This window comes from Talpa occidentalis, unplaced genomic scaffold, assembly GCF_014898055.3.
Source record: "Talpa occidentalis isolate TD23 unplaced genomic scaffold, MPIMG_talOcc4v2.1 talOcc4.4, whole genome shotgun sequence".
Taxonomy (NCBI): Eukaryota; Metazoa; Chordata; class Mammalia; order Eulipotyphla; family Talpidae; genus Talpa; species Talpa occidentalis.
The window spans coordinates 98,019,494-98,031,589 of NW_023604295.1; the positions used below are offsets into that span (position 1 = coordinate 98,019,494).

Sequence of the window (12,096 nt, forward strand, 5' to 3'; positions counted from 1 at the left end):
ACTCCCCCACAATTTTGTGTACATAATGTCCTATATCAAGGATTCTCACTTCTTGATGGGTATCAGAATCACCTGGGGAGTTGATAAGGAACAGAGATACCCACCATCCTTAAATATGAAGAGCCCAGCCTCTGTGTTTTTACCAAGTTCATCAGCTGACTGTACTAGGACCAACATCAGATAACCATTGCACTAAACTCTTCAAACACTATACAATTTAATCCTCAATTTAGTCCTTCAATTAGAAAACAAGATGTCTTAGGTCAGCAAGAAGAACGTTTGAGTTTATGTTTGCAATCTTTATACTAGCTGTATGGGATATGGGAGTATGACCTGCTCTCCTGGCCAGACTCCTGGGAGCAGAACAGAAGGAGCACAAATTACATAAAAGCTGAAGCAAGGCCAGGCTGCCCTGGTAGCTGAAGGAACTCCCTTCTTCCAGGATCTCCAGGTGAAGCCAAATCTATTGGAGCATTTTGTTTCTTTAACAAGCACATCCAGTTGTGCCACACATGATAGGCAGCCACAGTGGGCAGGGGCATTGCCCAATAGGAAGGAAAGGAGTGAGCCCTGCAAAGAAGCTGAGTGAGCATCCAGCAGATGGCATTTGCCTGCTGAGGAAACACCTTCTCGCATCACGAGGAAGGAGAGAGCAAGGTGAAGTTGGGCAGGCCTGGGCCAGAAAGCTGCCTGACCTCAGGCACCCGCCAACAAGCCAGTTGAGAGTCAGCTGAGGAGTCACCCAGGGGACACAGATGCCAACAGTCAGACCCTACTGAGGACTTCAGGAAAATATGGGGGAACTTTGCTGTGCTTGTTCTTACCTGATAGGTTACTCTCAGACCCAGGCTTCTTGTACCGCCCCATCTACACTCTTAGGGGGGTGTCCAGAAGGAAAGATTCTTGCAACCTAGAAAGATCACTGATGAGCTTTCCCAATCATAAGAGGCACCCAAGGGACTCCACAAAGAATTACATAGAGAAATTCACATTTACCCAGGCAACTGAGAAGTAACTTGTCAGCATGAGTAGACAGAGTGAAGGGGTCTTAGGATGGAACTTTTGAAATTGGGGTCTTGCTGCCTCTTCACCTTCAATGAAGGTGAAGGGGACAAATACCCCTGAGCTGTTGAGTGGCAACTACTTTTGCTTTCCACTGGCGCTCACTTTTCCTCCCCAATTACCACTGCCCCCATCTTCTACATCTGCAGGTCTGAGACTGATGCGCATGCTGAGGCTGTGCTTTGTTGAGGACCCATGCCTAACAACTGAACACTTGCCAGGAGCTTGATCCATGATTCTGTGCCACAGCCACTCCCGTAGAATAAACACATGCAATGTGCCAGGGACTCTGGTAAGAGTTTTGTGTTTTTTTTCTCCTTTAACTCTTACAACAAGCCTGAGATTTAAAGCATGAATTTGATTCTGAAAAAAGGTGAGTGTCCAGGGTAGCAAAACCTAGATTTAAAAGTTGGTGTGACCAATGCTTGCTTCGACAGCACATATACCATAACTGGAACAATACAGAGAAGATTAGCATGGCCCCTGAGAAAGGATGACACGCAAATTCGTGAAGTGTTCCATATTTTTACAACAAATGCCAACCAAGAATGCTCTATCCCACAAAGCTTTCCTTCCTCTGTGAAGAAAGATAAGGACCTTCCCAAACAAACAAACTCCAGAATTTCATTATGACTAAACCCCCACTCCAAAAAGTACAAGGAGTCCTAGTGCCAGAACTAACAGAGGGATGAATAAGAACGAAACAAAACCAAACAAAAAAAAATTACTAAAAAAATAAATAAAACCAGAGAAAAGTCAAACAAAATGGCAAATACAGATGCTAACATATCAATATTAATTCTAAATGTAAACCGACTAAACTCTTCAATAAAAAGACACAGAGTCGCAGGCTGGATTAAGAAACAAAACCCCAATTTGAGGTTAAGAGAGAACAACATGGTGGCAGGGAAACGCTGTGAGTAAGTCCTCCCATTAAAAAAAAGTCAATAGGGAGGAAAAGTGTCAGGTCCCTGCAAGAACTGGGACACAGAAGTTAAATGGGTGACTCTGGCAAACTGCCTGAAGAAGAAAGTTGGCATAAAAGAGGACGAGAAGGGAGGAAAGCTCAGAACACTTCTACCCTCCCCACCCACAAAGTTGGCACTCTCCACTCAACAGAGAGAAGAAAAAAAAAACAACAACAACCAACAAGAACAAACTACACATCAAGCAGGACTTTAAGTGGAAAGGAACTATTTCAGGTACCAATGAACTGGAACTGTGGAGTACCGTGCAGCAATCCCCACAGAGGTGAGTGAATGGTTCCGGGCACCATTAGAGGAAAAGAAGGACTCTGTGGAGACCTACAAATACCCAAGGCCAGCAGGTAAGCTTGTGTGGAAAAGCGGCTTGCTTGAAAAGCATGAAAAGCATACGGGGATCACGGATGGCAGCTGCCCAGGTCCCTAGGCTTGTGGGGAAAGGCACAGGAGCCCTCATTGAGGTGAATGTCTCTCACTGAGTAATCGGAAACCAGGGGCCAGGACATTGGAGCGGGGTGCAAAAGGCGCCATTTCTGTGGAATCTGAACTGGGCTACAGCCCATGTCCTGGATCTGAGGGCTTCAGAACTGAGAACTGGGGAACAAAATTCTGGGCATGGGATCCCCACGACAGTGGGGCACAGGGCCAACACGGTACCCCCATGCCATTGAGGCACTCCACGCCACTCCCACTCTGTTCCCCTGGACCCACGGGGGAAAAAAAACAGTTCTGGAAGAACACATGGAAAGATTCCGGCACCACCTAGCAACCAGAAAAAAATCACCAACATCATGATAGTTGTAAACCAGGATCCCAAAAACACCCTCAGACCCTGAGAGAGGGTGGGCCACACAAACAGGGGTAAGGAAGGAAAGACACATGGAGCAAGACCCCATCCTGGAACTGAGAGCCAGGCGCAGGATCCAGGGTGTGGGATGTGCCATAGTAGTGGGCACTGCACAGGGTGACAGCCAGTGTTTTTGATCTGAGAGCCATGGAACTGAGACCTAGAGTGCAGAATTCAGGGCGCAGGATCCATACAGTTTTGGGCACAGCACCAGGTGAACACGGGCAATCATAGCTCCCAGCTCGAATAAGAGCCCTTGTGTTGAGGTGCTCCCCTCTGCACCCCTCCATTTCTCAGAGAATCACTGGGAAAAAACAGGTCAGCAAATACGTGTCTCTGGCGCCACTTTGACACCAGAAAAAAATCACTAACTAGCTGATTTCCTGTTGGAACTGAGTAAATACAGATGGACAAGGCCAGCAACACAGAATCAACATTCTGGTGAAGTTTTGGCCTACCAGTGCTGGGCTCAGACTGGTAAACAGTTTCTGACACCCCTAAAGGAGCACTCCAAAGAGATGCCCGCCAACACCAGTGGCACAAAGTCCCAACACACAGAACTAATTAGAAAGTAAACAACACGGAGAAGAAAATATATAAATAACCAAGCAAGCCCACAGGAGGACACACCGCAAAAAGAAATAGTCACCAGAGCTCAACGATGACATGGAAGAACTTCTCGGCCTATCAGATAGAGAATTAATGATCATCATGATTAAAAAGCAGAAAGAAATCGAAAAGGAAAGAAATGATTTGAGACAAATAATCACTGAACTGAAGAATGAAATTGAGACTTTAAGAAAGGACAGAAAAGAAATGCAGGCGATTAAAAGACTGCTAGAGGAGATAAAGAACTCTGGGAAAAGCAGTGAAAACAGAATTGATGAAATGGAAGAACTGATTGCTACTGTGGAAGATACAGAAATAAAAAGAGCCAAAAGAGAAAAGGAGAGAGAAGTGCAAATGAAGCAGTATGAGGAGACTCTTAGACAATTATCAGACTCCATGAAGAGAGGAAATAAGAGTTATAGGCATTCCAGAAGGTGAGGAGAGAGACAAAGGAACTGAGAAATTATTCAAAGAGATAATTGAAAAAAACTTCCCAAGCATGAAAAAGAAGACGAATATAGACATACAAGAAGCAAGAAGAATTCCCAGTTACCACAATGAAAACTACAGCAAGACACCTAATAGTAAAGCTGCAAGAGTCCAAGACAAGGAAAAAATAATCAAAGTGGCAAGGGGGGAAGAAACAGATAACTTATAAGGGAAAACCAATCAGGTTAACTTCAGACTTCTCAGAAGAAACATAACAGGCAAGAAGAGAATGGAGTAACATATTCAGCAAACTTCAACAGCAAATGCCAACCAAGAATACTTTACCCTGCAAAGCTCTCTTTACAAAGAAAAAATATGGACCTTCTCAGACAAACAGAAACTCCAGAAATTCATTTCAAATAAACCCTTACTCCAAAAAATTCTACAAGAAGTCCTACAACCAAAACCAACAGAGGAATGAACAAGGACAGACTAAAGCAAGGAATAAAATCACAAAAAAGACAAACAAAATGGCAAACACAGATGCCAACATATAATATTAACTCTAAATGTCAATGGATTAACTCACCCATAAAAAGACACAGAGTAGCAGGCTGGATTAAAAAACAAACAACTTTCTACTGTCTCCGAGAAACACATTTAACCACAAAAGATAAACATAGCCTTAAAGTAAAAGGTTGGAAAACAATCCTACAAGCAAACGGATCAAAAAAGAAGGCAGGAACAGTCACACTTATATCAGATGAAATAGACTTCAAATTAAAAAAGATAAAAAGAGTAATAGACGGACACTACATTATTATCCAGGGGACAATATATCCGGAAGATATAACACTCATCAACATATAGTCACCAAATGAAGGGGCACCAAAATATATTAGATAATAATTATCAGCTCTGAAAACAGATATTAAAGAAAAAACATATATAGTGGGAGACTTCAACACCCAACTCTCACCAATAGACAGATCAATGAGACAAAAAAATAAAAATAAACAAAGACACTAGAGCCCAAAATAAAGACAAAGAACTCATGGACTTAACAGACATCTATAGGACACTACACCCAAAAAAATCCGAGTACACATTTTTCTCAAGCACAGATGGATCATTCTCCAGAATTGATCACATACTGGGCTACAAGACAAACATCAACAGATACATGAAGATCAAAATCATTCCAACTGTCTTCTCCAATCATAAAGGTATCAAGTTAGAAATAAATCATGAAAACAAGGAACCCTCCCATTCATGGAGATTGAAATCCACACTACTGGAAGACCACTGGACTAATGAGGAGATCAAGGAAGAAATTAAAAATTACGTTGAGTTGGACAACAAGGAGGATACCACTTTCCAAAATGTATGGGATGCAGCAAAAGCAGTAATAAGAGGAAAATATATAGCAATACAGGCTCACATCAACAAACAAGCAAGAACTCAAAGGAACAACCTAATCTCACATCTCAAAGACTAGAAAAAGAACAACAAAGAAAACCTAAAGCCAGTAGAAGAATGGAAATAATAAAAATCAAAGCAGAAATAAAAAACTTGGAAATTTAAAAAGATCAATGAAACCAAACGTTGGTTCTTTGAAAAAATAAACAAAATAGACAAACCTCTAGCCAGGCTCACAAAGAAAAAACAGGAGAAAACACATATAAATAGGATCACAAATGAAAGAGGAGAAACCACAACAGACTCCGTAGAAATCAAAAGAATAATCAGAGATACTGTGAACACTTATATGCAAACAAATTCAACAACCTAGAAGAGATGGACAAATTCCTAGAACGATATAATCATCCAAAGCTGGACAAAGAAGAAACAGAACACCTAAACAGATCAATTACAAGCAGCAAAATTGAGGCAGTAATCACAACACTTCCCAAAAACAAAAGTCCAGGCCGAAACGGAATGAATTCTAAATTGTTCACAAATGAATTCTAAAATGTTCAGCAGTGAATTAGTGCCTAACAACTCTTTCAAAAAATTGAAAAAGAAGGAATACTACCAAATAGGTTCTACAAAGCCAACATTACACTAATACCAAAACCAAACAAAGACAGAACTTAAAAACAAAATTACAAGCCAATCGCCCTAGTGAACACTGATGCAAAAATCCTCAACAAAATCCTTGCCAACAGAATCCAACAATGCATCAAAGGGGTAGTACACCACGATCAAGTGGGATTCATCCCAGGGGCACCAGGATCACTCAACATATCAAAATCGTTAAGTGTAATTCCAACACATCAATAAAAAGAAAAATAAAAACCATATGATCATATCAATAGATGCTGAGAAAGGATTCGACAAAGTCCAACATCCATTTATGATGGAGGTCCTTGAAATTCTTGGGATACAAGGACATGCCTTAACATGATAAAAGCCATATACGACAAACCCACTGCCAACATTATTCTCCATGGCAAAAAGCTGAAGGCCTTTCCTTTAAGATCAGGAACAAGACAAGGTTGTCCTCTCTCACCACTGCTCTTCAATATAATACTGGAGGTCCTAGCCAGGGAAATAAGACAAGAGAAAGACATACAAGGAATCCAAATAGGGAAACAAGAAATAAAACTATCACTATTTGCAGACAATATGATAACATACATAGAGAAACCCTAAAAACTCCACACAAAAACTACTCAAAATAATCAACCAGTTCAGTAAAGCAGCAGGATACAAAATCAACACTCAAAAATCAGTAGTCTTCTTATACACAAACAATCAATCAGAAGAAGAAGAAATCAAGAAAACCATTCCTTTTATAATTGAAAGCAAAAAAGTCACATACTTGGAATTAAACCTAACAAAAGAGGTGAAAGATTTATACAAAGAAAATTACAAAACACTGTTAAAAAAAAATTGAAGAAGACTCAAAGAATTGGAAAGACATCCCCTGCTCATGGATTGGAAGAATCAACATTATTAAAATGGCCATCCTACCAAAAGCAATATACAGATTCAGTGCTATTCCAATAAAAATCCCAATGACATTCTTCAAAGAAATAGAACAAATACTGATGAAATTCACAAGGAATCACAAAAAACCATGAATAGCCAAAACCCTACTGATGAAAACAAAGGAGAAAGGAGGTATCACACTTCCAAACTTCAAGCTATACTACAAAGGCACAATAATTAAAACAGTTTGGTATTGTAACAAAAACAGATACACAGACCAATGGAACTGAATAGAGAGCCCAGAAATAAAGCCACACCTATATGAAAAACTAATCTTCGACAAAGGAACAAAGAATATGCATTGGAGGAAAGAAAGTTTGTTCAATAAGTTGTGCTGGGAAAACTGGGTTGCTACATGCAAAAGAATGAAGCTTGACTACTACCTCACACCATGCACAAAAACCAACTCAAAATGGATTAAAGATCTAGAAATAAGACCTGAAGCCATAAAATATATAGAAGGAAACACAGGCAAAACACTACATGACATGCACCTCAAAAACATCTTTACAGACACATCACCCAAAGCAGTGATAGTGAAGGCAAAGATAAAAGGCTGGGACTACATCAAAGAGTTTCTGCACAGCAAAAGAGACAATAACCAAAACAAAGAGAAACCCCACCAACTGGGAGAAAATTTTTGCACACAACGCTAAAGGACTGATCACAAAAATCTACAAAGAGCTGATGAGACTCAACAAAAACAAAGAAAAGAATCCAGTCAAAATATGGGCAGAAGAGCTAAAAGGAAACTTCTCCACAGAGGAAATGCAAATGGCCAGCAGGCATATGAAAAAATGTTCAACATCACTTGTAATCAGGGAAATGCAAATCAAAACTACAGTGAGATACTATCTTACACCAGTGAGAATGGCATATATTTAAAAAGCTAGCAATAACAAATGTTGGCGAGGATGTGGAGAAAAAGGAACTCTCCTGCACTGCTGGTGGGAGTGCAAACTGGTCCAACCACTATGGAGACCTGTGTGGAGTTCCTCAATCTATGAAAGATAGAGATTCCACATGATCCATCAATTCCACTCCTAGGTTTTTACCCAAAAGACACAGAAGCATTAATTCAAAAGGACACCTACACCCCTATGTTTATAGCAGCACTATTTACAATAGCTAAGCTATGGAAACAATCCAAATGCCCAAATATAGATGACTGGATCAAGAAGAAGTGGTACATATACACAATGGAATATTACTCAGCAATCAAAAAAGATAAACTCATGCAATTTGCAGCAATGTGGATGGAGCTAGAAGGGATCATGCTCAGCGCAATAAGCCGGAAAGAAAAAAAAATGCTGGATGGTCTCACTCATAGCAGATCAATATCAACAAGCAACTATAAACCAGAGACACATTATGGGGGGGAAGGGGCAGGAAGAGGAAGGATTAGGGTCACAATAAGGTGGGTGCAACTGTATGGGAAATATAACCAAATGAAAATGCATACAATGTGCAAAAATGAAAAATGATGTAAGAATTATATAAAATAAAATATTTTTTAAAAAGAATGACCAATAGGCACATAAAAAAAAAAAAAACAACTTGGTGTGACCAACTCCAAAATCTCTTTTCAGATTTTATTTTTTCTCTCCATTGGTTTTCTCTTCTATTCCTATTATTCTCAAGTTGTGGTGGAACCAGCAGAATCCACACCACCAACAATTTAGTAGAAATGTAGATTATTTGTTCCTACCCCTGACCCATTATCAGAATATCTCCCAACAATCTGTGTTGGGATCTCTCCAGATGAATCTAACACTTTCTAGAATTTGAGAACCACTGTTTAGTGGTTCCTCTTAAGGTTTTTTTTTTTTTCCTTTTACATAGAAGAATTGGCATATAGGCCAGAGGTGTGAGGCGGCTGAGAGGATTTGCCAGATACAGAGTTGGGAGAAGAGCAGGTGGATTTACTGAAATACGCTGCTGAGGGGAGCAGCAGGTAAGACAGGAGAGGTCTGCTGTGCCAACTGTGGGTTAGCTCTCTGGCTAGGGATTGAACGCAAGCCTTAGTGGTGATAGCACTGAGACTTAACCCCTAAGCCACTAGGGAGGCCCCCTCTTAAGTTTTTAAAATAATATTTACATTTCTATTTCTTGCAAACATCTCATCAATCTACAATTACAGACTCCTTAGCACATATTTACTGTACATCAGTCAGCTCACTTCTCATGAGGTTATAATATGGGATTTTAGATTGGGTTGATACTAAAGCTTTTTGTGTGAACAATCATAAATGAATACATGAATACAGAAACAATTTTATATATTTTTATTAATATATACCTTATATACAATAAAAAGGATCAGATATCAATTACAGAGTTGTCACAATTTTCATACAACCTCCACTCATCAAACTACAGAACATTTCCATCTTTCCTTCCCAATAAATTTCCTTTGTGTTGTTTCCTATCTCTACCTCCTCTCCCCATATCCACCAAAGCTCTGAATTATTTTATCCCACTGTAGATTAGATTTGTTTTTTCTAATTTCATGTCAATGGAGCCATATAGCATATGATCTTTTGTGTTAAGTTTCTTTCCTTTGGCATAATATTGTATCTACGAGACTTTTCAATGTTGTTGTGTGTATCAGGAGATGGTTCCATTTTACTGTTGAGTTGTAATCCACTGTGTGAATATAGTCATGCATCTCTTAACAATGGGGGTATGTTCTGAGTAATGTGTCCTTAGGCAATTTTGTCATTGTGCAAACGTCCCAGTGAGTGCTTACACAAGCCTCGGTGATATAGTGTCCCACACACTAAGCTATATATAACAGCCGCCATCACATCTGTAGTCCATCATCAGCTGAAACATTATCTGACATATGTGTTTATCCATTAACTTGTCAATGCGTTCATCCATTAACTTGTCAATGGATGTTTGGGTTGTTTCCAGTTTGGGGTATTATGTCTGAAATTATCTATTTTTAAAATCCTCATATCTTAATGAATGGTTTTGAGTTCTTATTCAAACCTGTTTCCCCAATTTCTGAAATATATTGTCCTATCGTTGTCTCCCATCAGAATTGTTGAGGAGTAATATCAATCTGATTATTGTGCTGTTTCTTCGTAGGTAATCTCTTTCTGTGAAAGGTTTTAAAATTTTATTTTCATTGTGATATTCCAAATTTCTAGCACTGGGCCTCCCTGGTGACCAAGGGGTTAAGTGTCAGGTCTATCACTGCTATGGCCTGATTTTCATCCACTGCCAGGGAGCTAACCCACATGGCACAGCAGACCTCTCCTGTCTTGCCTACTGCTCCCCTCAGCAGTGTATTTCAGTAAACCTGCCTGTTCTGTTCCCACTCTGCTTCTGCTGAATTTTCTCACCCACTGCATCTCTGCCCTACACCACAGATACTCCAAACAAAAATTAAAAAAATTAAAAATTAATAAAATAAATAGTTCTCGTACTGTATTCCTTGGATAATTTCCTTGCATTTATTTTGAAGGTTACTAATTCTATTTTTTAGCTGTGTTGAATCTACTCTTTAACTCATCTATTATTATATTTTTAATTGTAATGGCCATATTTTTATTTTTTTGAGATTTATTTTATTTATTTATGCATACAAGAGCTGAGGTGCAGGACAGAGGTACGAGAGGGGGTAAGAGAATTCACCAGACATAGAATGGGGAGCAGAACAGGCAGACTCACTGAAATACACTGCTGAGGGTAGCAGCAAGCAAGACAGGAGAGGTCTGCTGTGCCACGTGGGTTATCTCCCTGGCCAGGGATCAAACTCCTGCTTCAGTTGTTGCCGATAGTTTCATGGTACTCAGATTTAACTACCCCTTGCACCACCAGGGAGGCCCAATGGCTATATTTTTAAATTTCTGCAACTACTTTCTGGTTATTTTTTAACCTATTTTTAAAAAAGTCATATCTTGTCCTCCCTAAAAATATAAAATATCATTACTCATTTAAAACATTGATGATTGTATCTCATCATTTTATTTTCTGATGTTCTTAGAACTCGAATTTTGCTGTACATTTCTGCTGATATTTGCTTCTTGGTGGACTCTTTGCATGTGAGTCTTACAATTATGGATTTTGAGTTAACATCTGGTAGGGTTTTATCACAGAGAACTCTGGTTGGCCTTATCTGAAAACATGGATCCCTCTGGGTCGTTTTTACATTAACTTCTTCCTAGTAGCGTACAGTATTGAAAGTTCAGTACTCCTTTTATTTTAGCAGGAAGATAAGTAAAAACCCCAAGCCCAGAGTAAGAGCAATGTAGAGTTATTTTTAATCCACAAGATCCCAACTAAATAACCATCATTTATTGTTTTCTTTGGACAGGTTTTAGCTCTTTCACATTCCAACTGAGAGAGTAGCCTTCAAGTGTTTTTGGTTTTATTTGAGCATCTCAGTTCTAGCTTCCTGCTTGCACAGAGTGAATGGTCCCCTGCCCTGCTGATCAAAACCCAAGTCTGGTTTATTGCAATCAGCAACCCCATTCTTGCCCCCAACCTCCTCGCTGCCAGACCAATTATTTTTCTTCAACAGAAAAATGATTTTCTCCTACACCTGGGTGAAGGAGTCGCTATGTGGCAGTCCCTGAACCTGAACCTGAACCTGGAGGGGAACACCTTCTTCTCCAGCCCAAGGGATGGAATGTCAGACTACAGCAGCTTGTGGATGAACCTCAAAGAATGAAGCCCAAGTCTCCCTCTGTCCCCTTCTGCTGCCTTTGCTTATTTTCCATTTGTGGAAAGTCATTCTTTACTCCCTTCCTCTTTTCATCCCACTTTGGCCTTTTAACAACAGCTGGGCCATATTTTGCTCTGTGGGCCTTGCTTTCAGGAATTTGTGTTTTATCCATTTCAGCCCATAGCACAGTTCTTAGAGTGGAAGGGCCACTGCTCACGCGTCATCTCTCAGAAGCATGTGCCATAGCAGTAAACCAACGCATTTACTGATCCAACGGGATGGGCCTGAACCACGTGTCCTTCTTCAAACGCCGGCTGTCTTGGTCAAGGCGCTCCTCCGCTTGCTCCTGAGGTCTTCAAGCATAGTCCCACCAATCTGTGGCTTCCATCCATCCTCCTTCCACATATGACCAGCTTTCAGCAGATCCATGCTTCCAGAACTTGCTTTTCTTATCTGACACTGCTACTCAGAGGCCCTTGAGGTAATTTCCTGGGAAG

At 40.1% G+C, this 12,096-nt stretch overlaps 1 non-coding gene across 1 annotated transcript; it reads left to right on the forward strand.

Annotated features, from left to right (window-relative positions):
* The first annotated feature begins 1,483 nt into the window (after window positions 1-1,483).
* On the forward strand, window positions 1,484-1,590 carry LOC119258306 (U6 spliceosomal RNA). Its single transcript, XR_005128178.1, has one exon. It is a non-coding gene; the product is annotated as a U6 spliceosomal RNA (small nuclear RNA).
* Window positions 1,591-12,096: the final 10,506 nt, after the last annotated feature.